Genomic DNA, 6000 nt, shown 5'->3' with positions numbered 1-6000 from the left:
CCCTTGAGTCCGTCCCACTCTTTCCAGACACACTGGTGATTATTCATCTGCTTCATCTGCCTCCTTCCTGAGCTATGGCTCCAGGTGGAAGTGGTCAGCCTTCCTACATAGAACCTAGACACACATTACCCAATCCACGGCCCACAGCAAACTTCCACAGCTCAGCTGTAGCAGCAGCAGCAGCTGGGTAGGAGGCGCCCCCAACACCAGCAGCCCCCACTAGAGTCTTACTGCATCATATAAAGGACATGGAGTGAGCAGAGTAAACAACGTCTTGCAATAGGTAACTGAAACCCCACAGATTACCCACAGTATGTAGCCCCTGCTCCACAAGAGCCACGATGCACTGAGAATAGAGAATCCTGAATTCGGGGCACAGTTGCAGAATTCTGATATTCTCTCAGCCCTGACACACTTTGGTGGATTTCACTGCCCTTAGCCACAGGAGCCTCTAAGCTCATCTTGGGGTTTACTCCTGGTCAGGGATTAGGTGGGAGTGAGGTGTGGATTGGGAAGCAGTGAAGTCTCTACAGGGTGATGTATCTAGGTACAAAGTTGTCAAAAGCGTAAGTCTCTCATCAGGCACCACAGAAACAGTTTTTTCAGCCAGTGCTGCAGACTGCTGCTGGACAGGTGAATCCACCTCACCTACAAAATTCACAAGTCAGTTTTGCACACTGGGCTGTTGAACTCTGAAGCAAACTGGGAAGTTCTAAAAGCAATAGGAATTGGGATTACTTAGTAATAAAGATATAGCAACTTATTCCTGGAAAAAAATATTTTCTATAATAGTTCTTAAATCATTAAAATGTCTGCTAAATTTTGAGTTTTCATGCATTTCCTGCTTAAAGCGAACACAATAAATTCTAAACTGAAGTGCAGCAAGTGGGGTTTTTGTTTTGTTGTATGGTGAGAAGAAATGCTGTTTTACTCGGGGTGGTTGTTCTAATCACGCACTTCTCTCCTGCATTTATTAAAAAAAAAAATTACAAACAAATCTTAAACTTCACATGAGGATAAATAGGGTTTCTTCTACAGCTCTCTAGTTTGTTTTTAAATATAATATTTTAAGTATGTAATTTATCGGAGTAAAATTTATTAGAATAATTAATTGGAAGCCAGTTGTTTAGCTCCATATTTGTTCAGCAATGTTGCATATTGAGATATTGGAATATTTTTTGTGTAAGCAAAATCTTTTATATTTGTACCTGTATCAACAGCTTCCACTTTGTGTACTACATAGCTTGTGTTTTTGTGACTCTGCTTTGTAGGAAAACACATTTCAACAGAATTATCTCCCGCTGATTTTATAGTTTCTTACAGCATTTTTGAAAAATATCACTCTGCAAAAGTCCTGCCTCGATACTGTCCTTGAAAACATAGTAGAAAATCTTAATTTGGTTTTTTTTTTCAATTATACTGAAAACTCGCATTGTACTATGTCTCAGCACTCCCAGATTGACTCGGTGTTTGCTGAAGTAGGTTTGCATCCTGCTGGGAAGACGCATTTGGCAAGGCGTTTCCTCTTCTTCAGGAGATCGGCTAAGATATAGTTTGACTTGCAATTCGGTGCTAGTGCTTTCACCGAAAGTGTCACGCAAGCTTCATTTCCTGTTATGGCTTATGTATATGCAGAACTGAGCTGAGTGTATCAGTTATTTTCCCTACACGGATAATAAATAAATTTTAAATTGTAAAAGATAAAGGTTGAGACTGGAATGGCGCTTGATAAGCTTTGGCACACCCTGTGGGGGCGGTCAACTTTGGGGATCCCAGGACACGTAGCACTGAGGACCGCTCCAAGCGACAGAGGAGCGTCCAGCCGTCGGGGGCGGGCGGAAAGGGAGGCACAGCGGAGCAGAACCGCACAGCGCACGCCACAAGCACCAGGATTTCATTTCACTGGGGCAGCGCGTGGGGTCCCGAGGGAGGGATGTGAGGTCAGCGCTTCTGCCTAGATACGCGACGCGGGGACCTTGGGGAGACAGGTCTGTGATAACTCGACCCACTCGACCCTGGACCACACCCCATAGCGGATTTGGTAGGTAGCCTCGATGAAGGGCGGTGTCTTCCAAAGAAGGAAGGGAAGAGCGGCAGGAACAGAGAGGAAGGCGGAGGGGTGAGGTTTCTTTCTGGGGCTGTATTTAGCAGGCTGATTGCTTTTCTCTGGGCTACAGCCCCCTCTAGCGTTTGTGTCTTTCTTCCTCTTTCTCTTTTTCTCTTATTTTCTTTTCTTTCTTTCTTCTTTCTGTCTTTTTCTTTCTTTTCTTTCTTTCCTTTTTTTCTTTCTTTCCTTCTCTCTCTCTCTCCTCTTTCTTTCCCTCCCTCCCTCCCTTTTTCCCTTCCCTTCCCCTCTCTTTTTCCCTTCCCTCCCCTCCCCTCCCTTCCCCTCCTCACCTCCCCTTTCCTCCCCTCCCCTTCTTTCTTCTTTTTGGGAGACGGAGTCTCGCTCTGTTGCCCAGGCTGGAGTGCAGTGGCGCGATCACGGCTCACTGCAAGCTCCGCTTGCCGGGTTCACGCCATTCTCCTGCCTCAAGCCTCCCAAGTAGCTGGGACTACAGGCGCCTGCCACCATGCCCAGCTAGTTTTTTTGTATGTTTAATAGAGACGGAGTTTCACCGTGTTAGCCAGGATGGTCTCGATCTCCTGACTTCGTGATCCGCCCGCCTCGGCCTCCCAAAGTGCTGGGATTACAAGAGTGAGCCACCGCGCCCGGCCTAGCCCCCTCTAGCGTTTCTTATGCGCTGGGACTTCTGCTTTCTTTCATAGATCAGTAAGGGTTTTTTTCTAATATTTGTGGAAATTTTTCACCACTGGACTCATCCTTCTTTACAATTTGGATTTCAGTTCCCCTAATAACGTTTTTAACAATATCTTAAGCGGCAAGGAGGAAAGCTTTTGTGTCCAGTTGGCCACCTGGAAGCCAGAGGCGTCTGTCATGGTCTTTCTTTTTCTTCTTTTTTTTTTTTTTTTTTTTTGAGAAAGGGTCTTGCTCTGTCGCCCAGGCTGGAGTGCAGTGGTGCCCTCTGGGCTCACTGCAACCTCCGCCTCCCGGGTTCAAGCGATTCTCCCACCTCAGCCTTCCAGGTAACTGGGACTACAGGTACACGCCACCATGCCCGGCTAATTTTTGTGTTTTTAGTAGAGACGGGGTTTCATCATGTTGGCCAGGCTAGTCTCGAACTCCTGACCTCAAGTGATCCGCCCTCCTCGGCCTCCCAAACTGCTGGGATTACAGGTGCAAATCACCGCACGCGGCCACTCATAGTCTTTTAGTAGCAGTATATTTAAGGGGCAATCTTTGCAATAGTAATAGGAGAATTGAACTTTTAAAGTCAGATAAGTTGTGTGAGAGTCTCAACTAGTCCGCTGTCCAGTCATGAGATCTTGGACACGTCATGTAAATTATCTAAGCGTTAATTAACTTATGTATAAAATGGATGTAATCATGTTACCATCCACACTGGGGTTTTAGGAAGGACCGATGTAATAAAGGGAGGGCTTTATTAATAACCTCTTTATCTCACTAATCATTGTTAATTTCTGCTGTTTCCTAGGTGTCTCAAAACTAAACTCATGCCTCTAGCAGTCATTTATGGAGCAAATATTATGTGCCAGGCTATGTTCAAGTGCTGAGAAAAATATAAGGCATAAAACACACAGTTACAAAACATAGCTATCAGAAACAGCTCCCGCTTTCCAGAAACCCACAGTTGTAAAGAGGAGAAAATAAATGCAATGATATTGCAGTGTGACAGGAGCTAACACAGCAATTTATGCAGGTGTTGTGGGTATTACAGGGAAGGAAACCTGCCTGGAGCATCAAGCTCAGAGGATCTGGGTACAGCAGGGATTCTCAACCTCAGCATTATAGTGAGTACTTGATGTTTCAGGCCAGATAACTCTTTATTGTGGAGGTTGTCCTGTAAATTGTAGGATGTTTAGCAACATTCCTAGCTTCTATCCACTAGATGCCTGTAACAACAATACCTTCCTGATTGTGACAACCCCAAAATATATCCAGACATTGCTACATGTCCTGAGGGAAGGGGGTTCACTTGAGAACTAATGTGTAGAAGATAGCTGAGACATCATTCACAGTTGGATTTCCCAGAGGCATCTTTATTTGGCAGAATGACAGATTAGTTTTTCTTATTTTTAAAGACAGGATTTCACTCTGTTGCCCAGGCTGGAGTGCAGTGGCAAGATCATACCTCACTGTAACCTGGAACTCCTGGGTTCAAGCGATCCTCCTGCCTCAGCCTGCCAAGTAGCCGGGACTATGCACCCACCAGGACCGGCTGATTTTTTTTTTTTTAATTTTTGTAGAGATAGAGCCTCAATATGTTGCCCAGATTGGTCCTAAACTCCTGGCCTCAAGTGATTCTTTTGCCTCAGCCCCCCCAAAGTGCTAGGATTATAGACACACATGGCTCAAGTTAGTTTTTAATTTAGTTTTTTGTTTATATTAATATATAATTGGTTCCTTAGTTATTTTAATGTGTTAGAAAAATACTAGTTTTAAATTGAAAGTAGAGATACAATTCTTTAAATATATTTGGGCAAAAGTGATAACTGCAGAAAACAGTGAATGAAAGAAAATAAAAATAGCATCCCACCACATACAAGTCCTGACAATTTTGTAACTATCATGCTGTTTCACTCTCCACTGCAAACTCAGCCTCCTGTTTACTTGTTTGGATTAGGACCTGGAGAGTGCAGTTTGGGGCAGGGCGCAGGCAGAGCAGTTCAAGGCAAACCTACCCTTCAGGGCAGGGTCCCCTACTCCTGCTTAGAAATGCCCAGCAATCCAAAGAGAATGTTCCCCTTCTTCTCCCTAGGCCTTGACTTCTCCTTGGGTCTCAGGCAAAGGACTTCAAGACTGAGGAATTCTTACAAGTTTTCCTTAGGCTGCACTGCCCTTGAGCTAAGAAGCAAAATTACATTTGATGCCCAAGAATATAGGAGGTGAGAGTGAAGGGAAGAGATAGGTGCAGCTGCTTTTACCAGAGTCGGCGGTGCTAAGAGCCTGAGCTAGGGAACTCGCTGCCATCTCTGCCTAGGAGTCCTCTGTCTCAGGAACTTTAATCTTCCTAAAACATGATTTGCTCACTCACTGCACACATTTTCAGTCCATCTATCCCTGACCCACATCCTCGCCTAGGGTCCCCTTGAAGCACAGCAAGGACAATTTGGGTCAGAGAAGTTAAGCCTCGTTTATTTTAGGAAATAAAAAAATAGACAAATCAGGATGGGTCAATCCATTTGTTAACTAGAGATGGGACAGTTTGGGATATAATACCCATAAATCACATTTGTGTAGTTCTTGATTTTTTTTTTTTACATTAGGCTGGAATAAGACTACCAAATTACTTGATTTTTTTATAAAGGTGTTTCCCACCCATTTGAGCCTGACCACTTGAAAGAGTTACTTCTGTACACATTTACACAAATCATGATTAGGGCCCTATAACAGAAACACTCACACACACACACATAGAAACTGTTATTTATCAAGTGGTCAAAACCCAGAGATTTGATGATGCCTTATTGTGTTGGTGAAGGTAACGTAATCAGACAATATTTTGTGTGTTGTTTTGTATGGGGAGTAAATTGATGTAATTTCTGTGAAAGGCAACTGGTATTTTCAATCAAAATGTAACTGCAAAAGTATTTGATCTGGCAATTTAATCTTTAGGAATTTATCATGTGGATACAGATCCAGGTGTAAAATAAAATGTGAGCAAAAATATTAAGCATAGTACTCTTTTCACTTCACTTTAAAGTTGTTTTTATCGTGAACAATAACATAAATGCAAAAAAGTACAGCTAAATGAAGCATATATGCAATGTACCTACTATCTTACTTGAGAAATTAAATGTTGCTGGCAGCCCAGATGCCTCTACTCCAGCAATCACATACCCTCCCAATTGGCTACTACCCTGAATTTTCAGGCAATGTTTTCTTGCTTTATTTTCAAAGTTTTCCCACCTAAGTAG

The sequence above is a fragment of the Chlorocebus sabaeus genome, chromosome 17 (genome assembly GCF_047675955.1).
Source record: "Chlorocebus sabaeus isolate Y175 chromosome 17, mChlSab1.0.hap1, whole genome shotgun sequence".
Classification (NCBI taxonomy): Eukaryota; Metazoa; Chordata; class Mammalia; order Primates; family Cercopithecidae; genus Chlorocebus; species Chlorocebus sabaeus.
The sequence above is the reverse complement of the archived record's forward strand: the minus strand, read 5'-3'. Positions refer to the sequence as shown.